Source organism: Elaeis guineensis, chromosome 12 (genome assembly GCF_000442705.2).
Source record: "Elaeis guineensis isolate ETL-2024a chromosome 12, EG11, whole genome shotgun sequence".
In the NCBI taxonomy this organism is placed as follows: domain Eukaryota; kingdom Viridiplantae; phylum Streptophyta; class Magnoliopsida; order Arecales; family Arecaceae; genus Elaeis; species Elaeis guineensis.
The window spans coordinates 20,838,994-20,862,947 of NC_026004.2; the positions used below are offsets into that span (position 1 = coordinate 20,838,994).

Consider the following 23,954-nt stretch of genomic DNA (forward strand, 5'->3'; position numbering starts at 1 on the left):
CACAATCAGAAGTTCTGATCCAGGAAATCAGCACAGTATGCTAGTACTGTGCTGATCCTTCTTCGATTGTCGATCAGATGCCTCATTCTTCTTGATTAAGACTCTTTCAAAGATGAGAAGTAGAAGAAGAAGTTTTAGATCTGAGGCACTCTCGAAAAACTCAAGATGAAGGAAGGAAAGAGGTGAACACAACAATCCTAGAAGAAGACCCTCTTCTTCTTCTCTTTGCTCTCACCTAGACACCTAGTCTTGTGTCTATTGTATCTCCACACCCCAATATTATTTCTCTCTCAATTTTGTACACCCAAAGGTCTCTCTTTTTTTTATTTCTCACAAAAATTTTATGAAAAAATTTATTTTAAATAGAGAGATATGATAGAGTCCTTGTCTAGGTCAAATACCTAGTCGAGGATTATCCAAACATGGCAAGACAAGGGTACCCAACTCTTAGGTCCCCCTCTTTCTTTTTGTGCATGACCACCAACAAAGGGAGCATATTATGTGCCATAAAAGTCATAAAAAACTCAAAAAAAATTTGGGTAAAATCAGTGTCATAAGGAAAGAGTTTTGGTTTCCTAAAACTCTATCTTATAGAATTTGAAATCCAAACTAATTTCTACTTTGACTTGATCTACAACCACTTTTCATGTAAGAGAGAAAGAGAGAAAAGTTTGGGCATGTGTGAAGATCTAGGAGAGAAGTTTTATCGCACAAAATAAGAGAGAGTGGACATGGGGGCTAAATTGGCACAAGGTGGAATCCTAGTCTTACTAGGATTCAATCTATGTCTTATTCAAATCTGGTTTTCTCAAACTAAATCAAACTAAAACTAAATCAACCCAATTAAAATGGATCTTAATCTAATTAAGAATCTAATTTAATCAGATTAAATTAGATTTAAATCTGATTTAATTTTCTAATCGAATTAAAAATTAGGTTGACCCAAGTCCTAATTGAATTAGGACTAGTTTTTCTTGCACTTGGCTTATCCAATAAATCAATTGAACTTGATCTAATCCAGCCCAAACTAAATTTAATTAAATCATATTTAATTAAACTTAATCTCAGCCCTTTGGCTTAATCAAATTAAGCCAATTAGCAATCAAATTGCTAATCGATCCTCTTGCAATACTTGCACTAGGTTAAATATCAATCATATTGATCATTTAAGCCTAGAACGATTCTTAATCGTTGATCAACCATCCGATCGGATCGTGAACTCTAATGTGTGTGACCTCATAGGTCCGAACCTAAGCTGATAGCTCAGAAATAAATTTTTGTACCAATCAAAGTGACCATCTAGCAATGGTACCCGACGATCGGATAGGTCGAATGTGTAGAACAACATCCTTAGAACCCATGCGGATATAGTTTTCATATAATTCATCCTCTTGATCAAAATACTCATAGGATACCTCAGAGTTCAACTGTTAACTCTGATCAGGTTGTCCATATTATATTTTAAAATATCAAATCCATCTGATGGATTATCCTGGTCAAGATTTTGCTAAATTGAAATACAGCGACTCATTCTTCTCCAACTCTTGGAGTGGTCAATCCCATCTTGATCACACTCTGACTTCGTAAGTACTTGACTGTGCCCAGAAGTCTTTCATCTCTGATTTAAAAATTCATTTAGTCTAGTACCAAAGAATAGTGAGTTGCTTGCAAGTCACTGAGGTGATCTCAGGTCTAAGGGACACTTATATCTATATCCCATCAGAGATATTCTTGATAGTAGAATGCTTTGGAGTTGGTCACATTCAATGATGATGTACCCTTACATCTCATCTGTATGCCATACCAATATCTCCACACTCTTTGGTTAAGAGGATAACCAACCCATATGGTCTACAGTGACCTATGCTCGATAGAAGCTGTCGTCCTTATTAACAGCCTATCATTTAGTCTTGAACAGTTTTAAAGACTAATCGATAAATTCTCTCTTCATCGAACTTAAATAGTCCTAAGAACTTTATCACAATAACGGAGTTTATTAGAAGATGAAAACTTCTGATGAAAATATCAAAAATATATTTTATTTATTAATAAATTAATTACAATACAAGATTGCTCAACCATCAACAGGTTGACGATTGATTTTTGGAACATATTTTCTAATATGAATGTCAAAATTAATGAGACTAGTTGGCTTTGGCACCGTGGGCTTATACATATTAGCATGCATTCACTTTCAAAACTTATTAAACAGAAATTGATTATCGGTTTACCTAAAATAAATTTTAAAAAAAGATAGAATTTGTGATGTATGCCAACTAGGTAAACAAACAAAAATTTTATTCAAATTTAAAAATATTATTTCAACTTTTAGGCCATTAGAATTATTGCACATAAATTTATTTGGACCCACTAGAACTACCAATTTAGATGAAAAATGATATGGCTTTGTAATTATTGATGATTTCTCTCATTTTACATAGATTTTCTTTTTGGCACATAAGAATGAAACTTTCATGTGTTCTCAAAATTTTATCGAAGAGTTACTAATGAAAAAAAAATTTTAATTCAAATATTCAAAGTGATCATGGAATCAAATTTAAAAATCAAGATTTTGAAAAGTTTTGTGATGAAAAAGGTATTGACCATAACTTTTCAGCACCTAGGATATCTCAACAAAATGGGATAGTAGAAAAAAAAAATAGAACTTTTGAAGAAATGGTCCGTACCATGCTATGTGAAAGCAACCTCCCAAGATACTTTTGGACGGAAGCAATTAACACAGCATGTTATATTTTAAACCGTGCTTTAATTAGACCAATTCTAAAGAAAACACCCTATGAGCTTTGGAAAGGAAGAAAACCAAACATTATTTTTTTTCATATTTTTGGTTGCCGATGTTTTGTTTTGAACAATGGTAAAGGGAGATTAAAAAAATTTGATGCAAAATCCGATGAAGCTATTTTTCTTGGTAACTCCTCTTCTAACAAAGCTTTTAGAATTTTCAACAAAAAAACTTTAGTAATAGAGGAGTCAATGCATATTATTTTTGATGAGACTAATGATCTTCCTTCAAGGAAGAGTGAAGGTATTGATGATGCAGATCCTCTTATAAAAGGGATGAAGGAGCTCACCCTAAAAGACTTAATAATTCAAAATGAAGAAGAACACGATAACAAACAAGAGGATGAAGGTGAAGAACAATAAAAACAACCTCAAGATACAAATGATCTACCCAAATAATAGAGGTATGATTACAATCATCCCAAAAAATTAATCATTGGTGATCCTACACATGGAGTAAGAACTCGTTCTTTACTTAGAGATGCATACAATCATTTTGTATTTGTTTCTCATTTTGAACCTAAAATCATAGATGAAACTGAAAAAGATTATAATTAGATAAATGCAATACAAGAAGAACTTAATCAATTCGAAAGAAATAATATATGGATTTTAGTATCAAGACCTAAAAATTATCCAGTAATTGGTACAAAATGGGTATATAAGAATAAATTGGATGAACATAGAAATATAATTAGGAATAAAGCAAGATTAGTTGTAAAAAGTTATAATCAAGAAGAGGAAATTGATTTTGATAAGACCTTTGCACCTGTTGCTAGATTAGAAGCAATTAGGCTTTTACTTACATATGCATGCTTTATGAATTTTAAGTTATTTCAAATGGATGTCAAAAGTATTTTTCTAAATAGTTATATTGCTGAAGAAGTATATGTAGAACAATCCTCCGATTTTGAAAATCATGCTTTTTCTAATCATGTTTTTAAATTAAACAAAGTATTATATGATTTAAAACAAGCACCTAGGGCTTGGTATGAAAGATTAAGTAAATTCTTGCTTGATAATAATTTTTCAAGAGAAAATATAGATACAATCCTTTTCATTAAAAAAATCATGATGATATCTTAGTTATAAAAATATACGTTGATGACATTATATTTAGATCTACTGATGAAACTCTTTGTCAAGATTTTGCTAAGCTCATGCAAGGAAAGTTTGAGATGAGCATGATGGGAGAACTTACATTCTTCCTCGGACTCCAAATCAAATAAACAAAGGAAGGGATCTCCATCACCCAAAGCAAGTACACAAGAGAACTACTCAAAAGATTTAGAATGGAGGGCTCCAAAGTAATTGGTACTCCCATGAGCCCATCATGTAAGCTTGACAAAGATGAAAGAGGTAAAAATGTAGACTCAAAATTTTATAGAGGCATGATTGGTTCTTTATTGTATTTAACTGCTAGTAGACCAGATATTATGTTTAGTGTTTGTCTATGTGCTTGCTTTCAATCAAATCTAAAAGAATCACATTTAAATACAGTTAAAAAAATTTTTAGATATTTAAAAGGTACACAAACTCTAGGATTATGATATTCTAAGGACTCATCAATTGACTTAATAGGATATTCAGATGTCGATTTTGCTGGATGTAGATTAGATAGAAAAAGTACTAGTGGAACTTGTCAATTTTTTGGAATTAACTTAATCTCTTGGTTTAGCAAGAAGTAAAATTCGATTGCACTGTCTATGGCCGAGGCTGAATACACTGTAGCTGAAAGTTACTGTGCTCAAATCTTGTGAATTAAGTAACAACTTGAGGACTTTGGCATCAAACTCGATGAAACTTTCATAAAATTGATAACATTAGTACTATTAATCAAACTAAAAATCCAATTCAGCATTCTAGATCAAAGCATATTGAAATTAGATATTATTTTATAAGAAAATATATCCAAAATAATAATATAATTCTTAATTATATTAGTACTAAAAAATAATTAGCTAACATCTTTATCAAGGCCTTAAGTGAAGATAGATTTTGTGAAATTAGGAGAGAACTAGAAACTATTGATCCATCAGCTTAAGTATCTTTTTGATTTTAAATTTTTTTTGCCAAAAATTTATTGAACCAAATTTTGAGCTCAATTCTCTTCTCTCCTTTCTTAAAAGCTCAAAACTATCCTTCATTTGATCAATCTCTTAAATAGATACTCTTCTCTCAAGTTTCAAATTTTTTCTAAATTTTTCTATCATTTTTTTATTTTTCTAATCATGAGTCGACCCATAGGGTTGACACCAGGGTAAACTTATAATTTTCATTAAAACCCATCGGGTGCTCTGTTTTATTGAGAAATCTCTTTTTGTAAATGAGCCGACCCTTTGCCTTTCGTCTTCCTCATCCCACCAAACAAAAATCTCCTCCCTCTCCACTCTCTCAACCGCAAAAATCTCTTAAAATCCCTCTTCCCATCGATTTTTCCCATTCAAATCATCCTCTTAGAAACTAAATCCTTTTTCCTTCTCTTCCTCGTTGGGACAGATCAAGCTTATCCTAGCTTAAAACCCTCGTCTCCAAATCGATGGTCTATCTCCCTAAAAATCTTTATTTTTTCTCTAAAATTCTTTTCACTCTACCTCTCATAGGTCTCCTAAGCTGTTTGCAAGTTTCTGTTGTTCGAAATGGCTCTCAAATTGAAGCTACCACAGAGAAGAAAGTCTTTTCGTGGATTAGAAGAGGATGTGTGCAGAAAAAGAATGGCAGCCGAGCCCTCTCCTGCTCCAACCTCAATTTGAGATCCTACTCCAGCTTCTTCACAGTCCCCACTCAGTCCAAGCAAGGTACCTCTCTCTAATCAAAAAGTAGAATCCAAAAAGTACATAGATTTTAAGTTTTTTGAAAAAGAAGGATTCTCTATTGGATCAAAAATTAAAAGTCAAGGATGGGAGTTTTACTATCTTTTGAAGAAAAATACTTATGTTGATTTGGTCAGAGAATTCTATTTGAATTTAAGTTACTGCAATGGAACAGTAAAATCTTTAGTGAAAGGTGTTAACATTATTCTTGATCCATTGCATTTGGGATAAATCTTGCACTTGCCTTGTGAAGGTTATACTCATATAGAGCTCCCAATCAAAGAAGAAGAAATAAGTATTATTTTAGAGAGTATTTTTACTAAAAATTTAAATAAATTAGAAGCAAGAATTCTTTCAGTAGAGATGAGATTTTTGCATCACATGGTTACCAAACTTTTTATCCCTAGGAGTGGCAGGCATGACCTCTTATCTGGTAGGGATATTTGCATCATGTACCATGTGATCACCGAAACCCCCTTGAACCTTCCTGTTTTGATGTTTGAGGCCAGGAGAGAAACCATAAATAGGTCTAAGGCTCACCTGCCTTATGGTATGATACTCATCCTAGTTTTTAGGAGGTTCGGAGTCTATTTTGAGGGAGAGGCAATCACCAGATTGTCACATTCTGACACCATCAACCACCACACACTGCATCGCATGGGTTTTTCAAAGACTAATGGCAGTTGGTCGAAGGATATTGAGGAGAGAGTAGAGGAGGAGGGACCATCTTCATCTCCTCATGATCACAGAGCATCTCCTGATATTCAGTTCGTGTCTAATCACGAGGTTGGTCCCTCAGAGTCAGCGAGGAGGCATGTTTCTGTCCCACAGTCTGGGAGCAGAGTAGATCTTTCAGAGATCAGACTTGCAGATGATCAAATTGAGTTGATGTCCCAGCATGTTGCTTCTATTTTATCCCAGCAATTTGCCACCTCAAATTTTGCTCAGAGGATGATATCTCAGGCTGTTTCAGACCAGACCTTGATCCCTCATATCTCTACTATCTTTCAGATACTTATAGCTTAGTCCGTACGAATTGAAGAGCTTAAAGAATATATTCTGAGACTGACAGGCAGAGTTTTGGATTTACAGAGGCAGGTATTAGCCTTAGCCCTTCCCCAACCGTAAGAGAACATCATGGAGGTCTCCGACCTGTCTGCAGAGATGGCTAGGCTTCGAGGTATTTTGTAGAGTGGCTTTGATTTTTTGAGAAGGACGATTAGGGGCTCCAGTGAGACTGTCTCTACTCAAATTGATACCTTGATGCTGTCCTTGACGAGAGCTTTGGAATAATTAGACACCATCAGACTTTCTCTCCTAGCACAGTCCATAGCTTCCCAGGCTCTAGGACCTTCTCGCCCTTCTGCTCGTGCCGGTACTTCTACCCATGGCTGAGGTAGACGTGGTCGAGGATATGCCCGTGGCTTTAATCGTAAAACTCCTCATCATATCTCTGACTCTTCTGATGCCTCCAGCCATGATATTTATTAGATCTAGCATAGTTAGTCTTTTATGTCTAGGATCTAGCTTATGGCCTTTGTATTTGTTGGTTGATTATCTCATGAAAAGTTTTTTTTTATCTTGTTGTTATCCATGACTTTTGTATGGCCTATGTATTTTAACTTGACTCGTATATATTGTGACCCATATGTCACATTTTGGATATATATATATATATATATATATATATATATATATATATATATATATATATATATGATTTTAACTTCTATGAATGTCATTTGAAATAATGTTTATGAATGGCATCAATTGAAATGTCTTAAGTTTGTGATATAAAAGATACCTCATATATGTACTATGAAATATTATAAATGACAATATCTTCTATATGAGCAAATTGAAATATCCTTTATGATTGCCATAGTGAGGGGGAGTCTTTTTTATTTTTTTTTAAAAAAAAATAGTAATCTTAATTGATGTTGTCAAAAAGAGAGAGTAGAGAAATAAAATCGAGCAATAAACAAATTTATCAAAAAAATAATCTTATAAGCTATTTTAAAACTAATCTTCAAACTACTCATGATGTATTTTATTCAAATAATTGGTTATAATGTTTAAGTGATGCATCCTCACAAATTTAAAATTTTTAATCAATGCTTTATATATGTTATATTTTGCTTTTGCTCAAGTATTTTATCATCATCAAAAAGGGAGAGATTGTTGCTCCATAAATTGATTTTGATGATTACAAAATATTTGAGGGGATTACTAATGATTTTGGCTTGGAAAAAGATTTATTATATTTCAGAGATAAAATCATAATTTTATTAAGTTCTGATTTGAAAGTCTCAAGAGTAAGAACAGAAGATTTATGATCTATTAGAGATAATTTTATATTCTTTGGATGTGTATTTTGAGAAAAAATCAAGTTTAAAGAAAAAGGTCGACCCCTAGGATCGATTCCTGTCGAAAGGGCTGAACGCATGCTATTTTTGGCTGGCACACATAAAGGGGACGATCCTATGAGTCGACCTTTGTTGCTGTGCAAGCAAAAGATACAGAATAATGACTTTCTGTTCTACACCACAGAGGTCGACCCTATAAGTCGACCCCTGTGCAGAGGTCGACCTTATGAGTCGATCCCTGCGACGAAAAATCTTCGTAACGGCTAATTTTTTAGCTCATTTTGATCATATTTAAATTTTATTTAATGCACTCCAATGACTCTATTTCAGCCCAAATTTGTCTCTATCATTCATTGAAGATATAAAGGCAGTTAAAGGAGGAGAAAAAAGAAAGTTTTTCAAGCATTCATTTCAGCTTTAAGCAAAAAGCCCTCTTTAAGCAAAAGAAGCTTTCATTTCAAGCTCACCAACCCCTCAAGAGCTCATACAAGTCTTCAACAATCTTGAAGAAAATCAGAAAAGCTTCTTTCTTATTGTGTAAAGTGTACTTAAAGTTTTATTTGCTCATTAAAGAAGCTAAACTTGTATTTCTTTGTCATTAACTCTTATACTCTGCTTCTGTCTTGATCTTTAATTTTGGAAGAGTTTCAAAACTTGGATAGATTGATCCAAATCTTGAATCAGATTGTATAGGGTTGGCTTGTATCTGAGAAACAAGTGTTCTAGCTTGGGATAGCTAGAGTCGGAGGTACCAACGTTGTATTCTTGTTGAATACATTTTAGTAGATTTAAATTCTCTAGTAGGAGCTTGGAGAGTGGATGTAGGTGTAAGGTTAGCACCGAACCACTATAAATCTTGTTTATTTATGGTGTACATATTTGCTCTCTATCTAAATTTCTTTATTTTCTTGCATTCTTGCCTCTCATTTCTACATTTAGCTTAAATCACTTACTACACATAACTTACTTATTAGTACTTAATCCTTATGATTCTAAATTAACTTTAAAATTTTAAAAATCTAATTCACACCCCCCCCTCTCTTGGATTGCATAGCTGGGCAACAATTTTAAACTCCTTCAAAAACAATCTTTGCTAGACTTTGGCTTGTTGATCCAACTTTTGCCCATTGTATGGCAATAATAATTGAATAACAATTTACCTAAAAAAGTTATACAAGTAAAATATTAGTTGAGCTTCGTCTGATACAAAATAAAAAATTCAACCTTATATATTATTATATTAACATAGATATATCTCTAGTTCAATCAATTTGTTGCCTCTTAATAAAATAAAAAATTGAGTCTCTAGTTCAATCAAAGACCATGACATCAAATTTGAAACTTGCCATCAATAATTCAGAAATACAACCATCTTTCACTGCAAGCATGTTCAATCAAACATGAAAAGTAGATGATCTCAGAGATGATAATATCTAGATGAAGAAGAAAAAAGACCACCATGAGAGATGCTACAGAGATAATTAATGGAAAAAAAATAAATTTTAGAAGGTAGGAACTTACCATCCATTTTTCTTCTATTCACAGTATGCTTAATACTTCACATTACGTCTGCACCTATATGACAATCATGAAATTCTTAATTTTTGAATAGGACAACCATGAAAACAAGCATCCAAAATTTGTTGTTGTCATCACCCTATAGGAAAGGCATATGTCATTCCTGAGACAAAGAATTTGTATTCTAACTGTATAATCAAGGACTAAAGAAATAATCCCTCAAGAAAAAAATGATTCTATTAACCAAATTAGATCAAATCACAAAAAATTGGTGAACTAAAAGAATGAAAGATTAAAAGCTTGCATACAAGAAAGTCAAACAATCAGTTTTAGATTGATCAAAAAATAAACCCACAATAAATTAATCAATCAGAATATATTTAATTGATCTAGAACCTGTTTAAAAGCTAAAGATCCTAATTTGATGTCCTAAAAATCCATAATAAATAGTGATAAAATGAAGAGCGAAAAAGAAGGCAAAATTTCTAATCTTGGAAGGGAGCGACAATTGGATCGAGGATAGAAAGCCAGTATCACCTCCGGCCACGTTCGCCACTATCGTTGATGTCGGCCATTGGAGATAGGGAAGAGAACTAGAGAGGATGAGGTGGAGAGGCCAGATTAGAGGAGGTGGGAGAGTCGGCTCAAGATCGACTCTCGGTGATGAGGTGGAGTGGCTAGATCAGAGGAAGAGGGGGAGTCAAGTCAAGAGAGAAACCAGTTTGTTGGTGGAAAATTCAAATTTGGAAACTCAAAATTTTTTAATTAAATTCCCTCTAAATGTGTTTTCATCTAGTTTTGAGATCTTTTAGTCCCACATCAGGAATGAATAGATTTCTTGAGCCTTTTATACAAGGGTTTGGCTTAACCCTTAAGAGCATTTGAGGAGGTTTGAAGGAAAATCTTTAATACTTGCACACACGAACTGTATCAAACCAGACTAGATTGGAGCGAAGGTGTGAGCTTAGCACATTGCCAACCCAAAATCTTTTTAATTTGTTTATTTTATTTTAGTTTTAATATATCTTTAATTTTTAAAATGTTGAGCCTTTAATTTTATTTATTTTGATTTTTTGAACATTGGGTCTTAATTTTTAGAACGTTGGGCTTTAATCATCGGGCTTTTAACCCTTTAGAACATTAGGGTTTTAATTTGGGCTATTTAATTTCTGAATATTAGCTAGCCCAACGTTTAGAATTTGATGGCTATAAAAAGACACTACAAGAAATAGGGGTTTTACTAATGTAATATTTACCTATACAAAATTTTGCGTAGGTAAAGAGGATAATTAGCTGCATAAAAAAATAAATATTGGTAAAATAGGCACAATTAGATATGCTTTTAAAAGATCATCGCAAACTATAATTATCAACATAAAATTAGTATCAGCAATGAAACCAAAGCATCGATAATGGGTGGTCTTAATTATTTTAAGTTTGGCAAACCATTTGCTGATGCTAAAGTTGTATAAGCAATAATCCAAATTGCCGATGCTTCTAACTTATATAGGTAACTGACCTCATTACCTACGCTAAATTAGCATCGATAAATATTTTTTTATTAATTTTTTTATTTTTATAGATAATTTATCGATGCTAAATTAGCATAGAAAATGAGGTTAATTATCTATGTTAGATGGAAGCGTAGGCAAATAGGCTTATTACCTATGCAAATTTAGCATCGACAAATGTAGGTAATTAACCTCATTGCCTATGCTAACTTAGCATCAACAAATAATTTATTTTTTTATTAAATTTTTATTTTCATAAATAATTTATCGATGCTAAACTAACGTAGGTAATGAGGTTAATTACCTATGCAAGAAGAAAGCGTAGACAATTAGACTTATTACCTATGTAAATTTAGAATCGATAAATTTTTTTTATTAATTTTTTTATTTTGACAAACCATTTGCTGGTAATAAACTTTCATAGGCAATAAGCACAGTTGCTAATGCTTTTTTTTTATGTAGGTAATTAGTCTCATTGCCTATGCTAACTTAGCATCGATAAATAATTTATTTTTTATTAAATATTTTTATAAATAATTTATCGATATTAAATTAGCATAGACAATGAGGCTAATTACCTACATAAGATCGAAGTGTAGGCAATTAGGCTTATTACCTATGCAAATTTAGCATCGATAAATATTTTTAATTAATTTTTTAATTTTGATAAATTATTTATCGATACTAAATTTTTATAGACAATAAGCCTAATTACCTACGTTTTAACCTTGCATAGATAATTAATTCATTACCTATGCTAATTTAGCATCGATAAATGGTTTGCTTTTTTATTAGACTTATTACCTACGCAAATTTGGCATCAACAAATAGTTTATTTTTTATTATTTTTTTATTTTTATAAATAATTTATTGATGCTAAATTAGCATAGGCAATGAGATTAATTATCTATGCAAGATTGAAGCGTAGGTAATTAAGCTTATTACCTACGCAAATTTAGCACCAGCAAATGATTTATATTTTTATTAATTTTTTATTTTTATAAATAATTTATTGATACTAAATTAGTGTAGGCAATGAGGTTAATTACCTATATAAGATTGAAGCATAGGCAATTAGGCTTGTTGCCTATGCAAATTTAGCATCGATAAATGATTTTTTTTATTAATTTTTTTTATTTTGACAAACCATTTATCGATACTAAATTTGGATAGGTAATAAGCCTAATTGCCTATGCTTCCATCTTACGTAAGTAATTAACCTCATTGTCTATTCTAATTTAATATCGATAAATATTATTTTATTAATTTTTTTATTTTTTATAAATAATTTATCATTATCTAAATAATTTATTGGTATAATTTTAGAATTTAAAGTCCATCTTCAGTATTTATTACTTAAATAATTATTATTAGAATATCATCATAAAATATAATCTCGATCAGATAGCCCTAGCTATGTCAATTAATAAAATTCGATTTCGACAATCACGAATGACTGCATGATGATCTGATAGATAGAGACCACCGATGAATTTAAAAATTTATAACAATAATTTTAATGATATTTATAGCATACTATCAAAATTTTACTTCAATCAGACATCATTATTATGGTCAATTTAGTACAAAATGATTTAGATTGTTAAATAAAAAATGAGTGATAAAAATGACAAACGGTGTCCAATTAAGATAATTTTTTTAGATAAATGATCTTTGCTACTATTTTGATCATTTGTACAATGATGATCATAAAATTCAAACCATATGTATATAAACAATCCAAAGCTATATGTCTCTTGATACTCATTCTTAAAGTCTTTAAGTAATTATACTTATATTTTTATAATATCTACTTAATGTGAATGGTTCATATACGTACAATTTAAATTTTATGATCATCACTGTATAAATGATTAAATTAGTAGCAAAGATTATTTATCCAAAAAATCATCTTAATTGGATGTCATTTGACCTTTTGATCACTCATTTTTTATTTAACGATCGAAATCATTTCATGCTAAATTGACTATGATAATGATGTCTGATTGAAGTAAAATTTTGATAGTATGCTACAAATATCATCAAGATTATCATTATAAATTTTTGAATCCATCAGTGATCTCTATCTATCAGATCATCATGCGGTCATTCGTAGTCGTTGAAGTTAAATTTTATTGATTGACATAGTTAGGGCTACTAGACCAAAACAATCTTTTGTGATGATTCTCTAATGATAATTATTTAGATAATGAATGATGAAGATAGACTTTAAATTTTAAAATTATAATATATTTAGAAAAAAATAGAAAATAATTTAGCCCACTCAAGATAATCTTTGTATCCCCACTGCCATCGCCGTGTCGCCGCCTCTGCTCTCCTTTTACTTTGCTCTACCTAGCTCTACACAATGCACCAACTCTCTCCCACTCAGCTTGCTTGAGACAGTCTCTGTATCCCTCCACTGCTGTGTTGGGTTGGAGAAAGTAAATATTTTATGAAAATAAAAAATAAAAAATAAAAATATTTATTGACGTAATTTTTACATAGGTAAAGAGCCAAAGTACTGATGCTTTATACTTACATAGGTAAATGTCATATTTACCTATGCATGTTAGCATCGGTAAATAGTTTAATATTTATCGATGCTAAATTTGCATAGGTAAAGAGATCATTTACCTATGCAAATTTAGTGTCGATAAATAGTTTACAAAAAAACAAAAATATTTATTTACCTTCATTTGCCAATGCACAGCATTTGTGTAGGTAATTGTCTTCTTTACTTATGCAAATTTTGCATCGGCAAATAGTTTGTAAAAAAAAATAGCAATGCTATGTCAGCATCATCGAAACCTTTTCCCTCCTCCATTTTTGTCTCCCGTCGAATGCTTCCCTCCTATTTCTTCCTCCTTTCCCCATCGAACCCATCTCCCACCAATCGCTTTCCCTCTCTCCCCCCTCTCTGTTGGCTCTCTCACTCTCTCTCTCACCATCAATCCTCACCGCCATCGCCACTGCCATGCCAGCCCCCCACCGCCAACTCCTTTGCTCTGCTCTACCTCCACACCACACATCGGCCACCCCTGCTCTGCTCTGCTTCAAAGATAAGATCTTTTCCCACATAGATTGAACTAGAGGGGGCGCCAACTGTGGGGAACGCGGTCGCAGATGGTGGATGTCGGGGAGGGGGAGGGGGCGATGGTGGACGAGGGAGTCCTCTCTCTTTTTTTTTGGCTCCACAGACGAAGGATACCAATCAGGGACCGACGGTCCTTCCCATTGCCGTGTTCTCCTCCCCCCTCCTTTTTCTCCCATGTGAATTTTTTCAAGCCACTATCCAGAGAGGCGATGGTGATCCGAGCAAGAGGCGGCGACCTGCGGCTTCCCCCCTATCTTCCCTTTTTTTCGAACAAGAACCAACAAAAAAAAGAGGCCACTGACTCCTTCACGCCCGCGTGCCCTCCTCCTTCATGGGCTGTGGATCGGGGCCAGCAGTCGAACCAAATAGCTAGAAAGAGGACTGCAGTCGGTCTCCCATCGGCCATCGGACCTAATTTTGGGAAGGAGGGCATCGATTTTGGGTTCAAATTTTGGGTTATGTGGCACTTTTGCATTTTAGACCCCGTAGATTGTAATATTTGATCTCAGTTCTCAATTATTTACGGTTTAATCCCTATTATGGAATTTATTGCATAAAATTTTTTATGTTACTATTTAGTCCCTATTGAACTTTATAATTTGATTATAGTCCTTCAAAATATTTAATTAATTTAATTGTTCTACTGACACAATGCACATTGCTATTGTTTGTTATAATTTAAATATTTTATATATTATTTTGTGTGCTTTTGCTTGTTATAATTTAATATGAAAAATATCTATTTTTTATAAAAAACTCTATCAAAATTTTTGTAGAAAAATTATAATGTAGAGTTATCTTTTTTTGATAAATTAGGAATCCATCCCTATATATATGTTCAGAGATGGTAGTTAAATTGTATTGAATCTTAGATTTTCGTTCAAGAGTCGTTCATTTGTTGAACGACTCTTGGATGCCCCAATTTTAGATAGTTTGAAAAAGCTTTAATCTTATTATTATGAATAGTTGATGTTTTATTTTGTTATATAGTATTCAGCAGTTATCTCTCTTCTGTTCTCTGGATATGTATCGGATAAGGTGTATAGACATCATATTCACATCATAGACTTGAAGAACCATGAGAAAATGGGGTCAAAATTTTTATAATAATGAGATAAAATATTGAGTAATAATAATAAGATTTTTATTTTTTTGAAAGGGATAGGACCACACCTGTTAGTATTGAGTTGAAATGGATAGGATCATGTATTTTTAAAATCTTTTTTATAACACATACTTTAATAATGAACATTTCTCATGGATAGATGGAAAATATCAATAAAAGTTGAATGAATATTCACTCTATTATCTTATCTGAATACCGACATGATGTTAGGGATTTTATAAGATTTGCATGGAAGAGAGTTGATGATCCCAATAGAATTACATATCTTTGTCGGAGATGTCACAACAACTACTTCCAGCCTACAGATGCAGTATTGAAACACTTGTTGAATTGGAGTATGGATCCAAAGTATATTATTTGAGATTTGCATGGAGAATGTAGACCTACTAACATAAGAGACCAATATACGGATCAACTATCTGGATCAATTGGCATCATTGATATATTAGATGATTTATATGAAGGGGTACATGCTATCCAACATGAGGATAATTTTGTACCCGACGAAAATACTCATAATAATTCTTCTGATAGTATGGATAATACAAATGATGGATATTTTAAAAAAACTCATGAAAGATGCCAAGGAGCCATTGTATCCAAATTGTAAGAAGATCTCGAAGCGTGAGTACTTGATAAAGCTTCTCCAAGGTAAAATCATATTTGGTTGGAGTCAAAAGTCCTTTGAATATATATTGAACTTAATCAAAGAAGCATTATCAAATGGTGAAAAATTTTCAAAATTATATTTAGAGGCAAAGCAAAAAAGTATATGCATGAACTTGGACTGGGTTATACACCAATATATGCATGCAAGAATGATTGTGCATTTTTTTATAAAGAGCATCGACATTTAGATTGTTGTCCAGAATATGGTGAGTCAAGATATGCTGAAAATTTTGAACTAGATAAGAAGCGGCCTCACAAGGTTTTAAGATACTTTCTATTAACGCCAAGACTTCAGAGATTTTCTCAATCATCGAGAACCGTCGAGGCAATGAGATAGCATCATAAGATGAGAATTTCTGAGGATAACATTATTAGTCATCCAGTTGACTCTATAGTTTAGAGAAAATTTGGCAAACAATATCCTCATTTTGTTAGTGACCCATTTAACGTTCATCTTGACCTAGCATTTGATAGTTTCAATCCATTCAGAATCATGAGCAATGCTTACAGTATGTGGCCGATTATGCTAATGCCATATAATATTGCATCATGAAAATACATGAAAGAGCCATTTATATTTTTATCACTATTTATTCCTAGATCTACAGCTCCTAGTAATGAGATAGATGTTTATCTATGACCTTTAATCGATGAATTGAGAGAACTTTGGGAGATTGGTGTTGTAACATACGATTCAGTCAGTAAAAAATTTTTTGATTGTATGCGATGATAATGTGGACAATTAATAATTTTCTGACATATGACAACCTATTTGGATGGAGCACAAAAGGATATTTGACATGTCTAATCTGCAATGGTGATAGCTGTTCCGTTAGATTGAAGCATGGAAGAAAAAATGCCTATATGTATCATCATCGATTTTTACCATCTAATCATTCTTGGAGAACCTATTAGAATCGATGCTTCAATAAAAAGTCAGAGATGCATAGGCCACCTTGTGTGATAAGCAGAGATGACATATTGGTACAATTAGAGATCATTGATAGTGTCAAATTTAGCAAAGTTCCTGGGAGTCGCAAGCGAAAGCGTAATGAATCAAAGTTGAACTAGATGAAGTGGAGTATATTTTTTGAATTATCTTATTGGCAAAATCTTCTACATTATTATAATTTGGATGTTATACACATTGAGAAGAATATTTGTGATAATATTATTGGGACACTTCTTAACATCAAGGGGAAAATAAAAGATAATCCGAATTCTCGGCTAGACCTAGAAAGAATAGGATTATGACATGAGTTGCACTTGGTGCCCCGTGATGGTGGAAAATTTTTAACGCCAACCGCAAAGTTTTCTGATGGTTTGGCCTCCAATATTTCAAGATGTGTGAACTTGAAAGATGGCAGTATCTCGGGTATGAAGAGTCATGACTTTCATATTATGATACAGCATTTTATACCCATTGTGATGCGTGGCTTCTCCACTCTAGAGGTACAGAATGCACTTATTAAATTGAATATTTTTTTTCAAGAATTATGTTGTCAGAAACTCCAAGTTGATATACTTGAGAAGTTTCAATCAGACATTGCCCTAATTTTATGTAAGATCGAAAAAAAATTTTCATCCTCATTTTTTGACATTATGATACATTTGGCAATTCATCTTCCAAGGAAGGCTTTACTTTCTTGGCCAGTTCAGTACCAATGGATGTATCCTATTGAAAGATAATAATATTATAAAAAAATTAATTTTTTTACTTAATTTATAACCATTATAATTCTAATTATATGTATTTTTTGAGAATTATTTTTATCATTTTGTATGTACAGATTCTTGTATAAGTTGAAACAATATGTGCAAAATAAGGCATGTTCAGAAAGATTAATTATGGAAGCATATATTTTCATAGAGTATCTTACATTCTATTTGATGTACCTCAATGATATAGAAATACAATTCAATTGTGAAGAGCGCAATGTAGATAGGGAGTGGGCTGACATGAAATCTATATTATCAATTTTTAAGGTTAATGTTCCTCCTATTAGTGAAAGAAAGTACAAACATATGGACATAGAAGAGTGCGACCTGATATATTTCTATATACTAAATAATTACGAAGAAATCTATCATTTTATAGAGTAAGTACTTCTACATAATCAACTTTATATACTTTTCATGAAGTAAAATAAATAATAAGCATGTATTTATTATAGAGAGTATAGAGATATATTATTGTGATAAAATAATAGAGATATTTTGAGACGACATCAAAGGGAGTTTGCAATTTGGTTCAGACAACGTGTAAGCATTATAGCAGTTTTATTCAATTTTTTATTGTATGTAATGTACATAGATGATTTATCGTAACTTATATGTATGTTGTTGTAGATGATGTTAATGTATCATAGTAAAGAAGATGGTGCAATCGAGGACTATATGATTTGGCATGCCATCTCGATCTTAGGATTTCATGTTACAACTCATGTATTGTTCGTGGCATGATATTTTATATAAGGGATCTTGATATGTAGAGGCAGACTCAAAATAGTAGAATTTTGATGTTAGAAACCAATGGAGATAATGAGATTGAATATTATGGTATCCTAACAGACATTATATAGTTAAGATATGGGTCAAAATGACTTTTTTGCCTGTTTAAATGCCAATGGTGGGATATCAACAATAATAGGACTGATATTCATAAAGATGGATACTTCACAAACATCAACTTTGCGAGAGCATGGTACCAATCCGATCCTTTCATATTTGTTAGTCAAGCAAAGCAGGTAACATACATAAAGGATACAAGATATAAGGATGAATGGCATGTTGTACAAAAAATTGCATCAAGGGATATTTATGACATACATGTTCGTTCTGAGATAGAAACAGATGAAGATTTCTTTCAGAAAGAACAAAAAATAGATGACTTGGGACAGTACAATGCCGACATTGGAAGCACATTTTCTCTGATTAGGGATGATGTGCAACCTGATAATGTTGATGTCAGTGAATTAAATCTAAACGTGTCGGAGAATGATGATGACAATGTCATAAATGATGATGAGGAAGATTATATATTGATGAATTATGATGATGAAGATGTTGATAATCCTTCTGATAAAGATATAGATATTGAATAATAATATATAATTTTTTAAAAAAAAACTCATATATCTTATATTTCATATATCATTTAGTATTGATGTAATTTTTATTTATATTATATTATTTCTAATATATTTTTGATACAGACATGCCACTAGGAGGCCGATCATGTAGGGGGCCCAAACGGAGATGTCGGTACATCTCCTTCTCAGTAGTAGTCACATCATCTTGAGGCAGGCACATCATCTCTTGCCATGATAGATTGATTTTATATATTATAATTTTTTATATTTAATTTATTTTAATTTATTTTAATATATATAAATAACTAATTTTAAGCTATGCCATCAGGAGGATGATTTGATAGGGGGCCACATGGAGATGTCGGTACATCTCCATCTCAGCAGCTGTCATATCATCCTGAGGCAGGCACACCATCTATCATGACAGATTGATTTTATATATTATAATTTTTTATATTTAATTTATTTTAAATTTTTATCATATATAAATAATTGATTTTAACTTATGCCACCAGGAGGATGATCTGATAGGAGGGATCCACACAGAGATGTCAGTACCTCCTCATCTCAGTAGCAATCTATTGAGATATGCACATCATCTCTTGCCATAACAGGTTGATTTTATATATTATAATTTTTTATATTTAATTTATTTTAAATTTTTATCATGTATAAATAATTGATTTTAAGCTTTTATTTTACTGCAACTGATACTGTCATTAGGTGGACTCATGGAGATGTCAGAAATGAGAAGTTGGAGGAGTGGAGGAGGCCGCACATCCTGAGAAGAGGATGAGGGTTGTCATCCCATCGAGATATATTCTACCACTTTAGTGCCACATCAGAGATCCGTACATTTGTGGGGTTGGCATTATTTTCTGAATGTATACTTTCTTGATGATTTCAACTGGTGGAAAATTACAAAGCCATAGAAGTAGATCCTCCTCGATGATTAATAGATAACTAAATATAAATTATATTATATTTTTTAAATACAGATCCTTCTATTTATTTTATATTTAATTTAATAATTGTTAATTTTTATTTTTTAAATCTCATATGTTGTGCATTATTTGTGCAGTATGACTTTGATATCGAGAAGATTGATACCCAGCACGTGCAGGAGGCTATCCTTAAGTATATGGGAAGGTTGCTTAAGGGATTTAGATATGAGCTTCATAGCCACTAGAAGGAGGTCTTTAATGCACGAGGGGTGGCGGCGGCATGTGGGACACCCCCAAGAATATTTCATACCCTGACTAGGATCTCCTATGCAACAAGTACAAGGATCCTGCATACTAGATATAAGTATCATATATAATAAAAATATAAATTATTGAATTGATGTGGTATTGTAATATGTTCACTCATATCTTGAATGTATTTGCTTATTAGGCTTTTTTATGAAAAAAATACAGAAAACTAATCGAGGCTCACAGTCATGCATTGTGATGGATCAAAATCATTTGCACAGCATCAGTATGAGCTGGTAAATGCACATACATATATCTCTAATAATTTTTTAGAATATCGGTGTGTCTGTGTACTTATATTCATAAATTTTAGAGGGACATCGAGACAGGATAGCTGTCGGAGTGGATTGAAGTCTACCAGAAGACCCATCATCGGGTGATAGGAGATTGACTTTCTGGGACTAGGAAGAGGCATATAAGTGTTAATTGATTAAGTTCTATATTTTAATTTTATTATGAAGTTTAGTCTTTTGATTATATTTATTTTTTTCTTTAATTAAAATCAGATGATGCATATACGATCCCAGCCCATCGCTGAGGGCTCCACCTCATCCACAGATGACGATATCTATGATGAGGTGCTTGGTAGGAGATCCAGTTATATTACGAAGTTGAGATATATGGTTATGGCCGCCAGCTCCTTTAGAGCATCACATATTTCTTATGATGCTTATTGGCATGAGGCGGAGAGGAGATATGAGGAGGAGCACCGTAGACATGATGAGGAGATAGTGGCCCTATAGCATGTCAATGCTCAGCTTATGTCCTAACTTGAAGTGTTTGGGACAAAACTTGATGAGTTATATCATCGCATGCCTCTCCCGTCGATCTCCGACATCCCCACTGATGCCTATGATCATGACTCTACTGATGATGATGATGGATGTCCTCCTATAATCTATATTATTTTATATTATTTTCAATCATTATGTTTTTATTATTTAATAAATAATTAGTTTGCTAACTTAATTTTTTATATTGTCTAATCTATTGCAGGTCTGTGATACGGCTTGGCATGTGGAGTTTAATTTTGTATAGATATATATATTTATATTTATATGTATATTGATAAATAAATATTTTATACGATTGTATATATACTTATTTTGCAATCTATGTGGTTGTAAAAATTAACATAATATTTTGCTATATATATATATATATATATATATATATATATAGATTGTGTCATTATTAAAGTGAAATGAACTTAATTCTGACATATGTGTGAATGAAGAGGATAGTGTACATATTGTATATATTTATTTGTCTACAGGTTTGCAAGAAAAATTATAAAATATTGGAACGAAAGCATTCAATTTTTTTTAAAGTTAAAAGGATAATTAGTGATGTAAAAAAGGTGTAGGTAAATTTCTTTAGCGATGCTAATTAGCATTGACAAATGATCCATAGCATCGCTAAGGGGCATGCCGAGATGCCGGGTGTGCCACCATTAGCGATGCTATGGATATTTACCGACACTAATTAGTGTCACCAAAGGAATTTACCTATGCCTATTTTATGTCGCCCAACAAGCTAATTAGTGACTCAAAATAAGCGTAGGCAAAGTGCTTTGGCGATGCAAAATCCCGACACATCCCAGCTTCTCGGCACGCCCTTTGGTGATGCTATAGAATATTTATCAATGCTTAATTGACATCGTTAATAATTTTTTTTGACGTAAAATTAGCATCGCAAAATAAAAAATTTTGGCAATACTTAATCAACATCGCTAATTATTTTTCTGATGAGTATTTCACATCACAAAAAATAGACTTTTTACGATGCTTATTTTAACGTAGGTAAAGTATTTACGTCGCTAAATATATTTGTCGATGCTTTTTAAGTGCAGATAAGTTGATTATTTTTTACACTACTTTTGCATCACTACAAAGGCTTTTTACCAATGCTTTTTTAAGCATAGGTAAATAATCAACGATGCTTTTTGTAAGCTTCGGTAAAAATTAACATTTGTCGATGAAAAAAAATAAATATCAGCAAATGGAATCAACGACCCTCCTTTTACTGATGCTTATTTGCCAATGTATTTTATGTCCATAGTTATCTTTTGTGATATTTTTTAATATTTAGCTATGCTTTTTTTGAATAGCTAATTATCTTATTTGTTGTAGTGAGACCCCTTGCGACCTAACCTAGTATGCCATCAAACAGTCCATAAATCTTTCTTTCTTTCAAGTTTTCCTTCTTTCTAAGTATTCATCCTTTTTTCTCTTTTTTTGAGTGCTAAAAGAGCCTTCATCAACCTCCTCCATAGTCGTGCTCATACATATAGAGTATCGATCATATCTTGAGATGGTATTTCTAGATTTGCTGCATGAAGGATGGAAATACCCCTTAAGACAGTGCTACACACACTTTCGATTGTATTTTAAGTTTGGTTTAGCGATCTTTTATAAGTTATTTTGTTTAATTTTCTATAAAGATGATAATACAATTTGTTAGCTTTCTTAGACTACATCCGGAATATCAAAAGTTGTGTTCTAACAGTTTGAGGCATAATTCCTTAGATTATGTTTAAGGAGCTAACAAATTAAGTGCTAATCCAAAATAAATAGAATATATTTTATTAATCTATTAGAATCTGGATTAGCATTCTGTAGATATAATTATCTTGAAAATTTACTTACTATATTTTAGATATATTATCTAGATCGATTTTGTTGGATTTAATCAAATAAGTTTAAAAATTAAAATAGTTCTAAAGATCATGCAAATGAACATACTGAGTAGAATTTTTGGGTTTCTTTTGTATCTTATTTACTTCATATTCTCTTCTCTAATTTTCTTTGTTAAATCCTTTAGAATGGATAGTGATGATGCTTCTAGTCTCAAGTCTAAAAAATTTCAAGGCTTGGGATAATTGCTAGATGGCAAAAATATCCAGAGGCTTGGCTCATAACTTTGGGCCTCATATCTGCTATCGAAAAAGATCTTCTGTATCATTCAAAAGGGTCTTCTTCAGAATCAAATTCTAAATTAGACAAATCTCTAGAAGAAATTGAGTTTAACTGTAGATTTAGAATTCTTAATTATCTTTCTAGTCAAATCTCTGATTATTTGTCAAAATCTGGCTCTTCATCAAATCTTCCTTCTACATCTCAATTATATCATAACCTTTTAGAACCTAATCTTCTACTGGAACTTAGGAGGAGTAAGAGAGCTAGAATTACAAAAAGTTTCCATGAAGATTTCATAACCTTCATGATTGAAGGAATACCGATAACTTATCAAGATGCTATGAGCTCTCTTGAAGCTCTTTTCTGGAAGGAGGCTATAAATAGTGAGATAGAATCAATCATTGAAAACAATATCTAGATTCTTATTGATTTACCTCTTGGAAGCAAACCTCTAGGATATAAGTGGATCTTTAAGAAAAAGCTTGAGATAGATAGGTCTATGAAAAAGTATAAGACTCAGCTTATAGGTCAAGATTTTGGACAAAAATCTGGATTTGATTTCTTTGACATATATTCTCCTATTGCTCATATCGCCACTATCCGAGTTCTTCTGGCTTTGGCTTCTATTCATAAACTTCTTGTTCATCAAATAGGTGTCAAAACTATTTTTTTTTATGGTGATCTAGACCAAGAGATTTATATAAGATAGCCTGAAGGTTTTTCTATGTCTAATCCAGAAAATATAGTTTGCAAGCTAGTTAAGTCCTTATATCGGCTAAAGCAAGCATT

At 32.2% G+C, this 23,954-nt stretch overlaps 1 protein-coding gene across 1 annotated transcript in view; it reads right to left on the reverse strand.

The window, feature by feature from the left end:
* The window catches only part of LOC105054805 (putative pentatricopeptide repeat-containing protein At1g64310), a 63,040-nt gene that overhangs the window by 31,529 nt on the left and 7,557 nt on the right, over positions 1 to 23,954 (reverse strand). Inside the window, exon 2 of the mRNA XM_073247125.1 lies at positions 9,503 to 9,638. The gene's annotated coding sequence lies outside the window, so the exon portion shown is untranslated. The remainder of the gene's footprint in view (positions 1 to 9,502; positions 9,639 to 23,954) is intronic.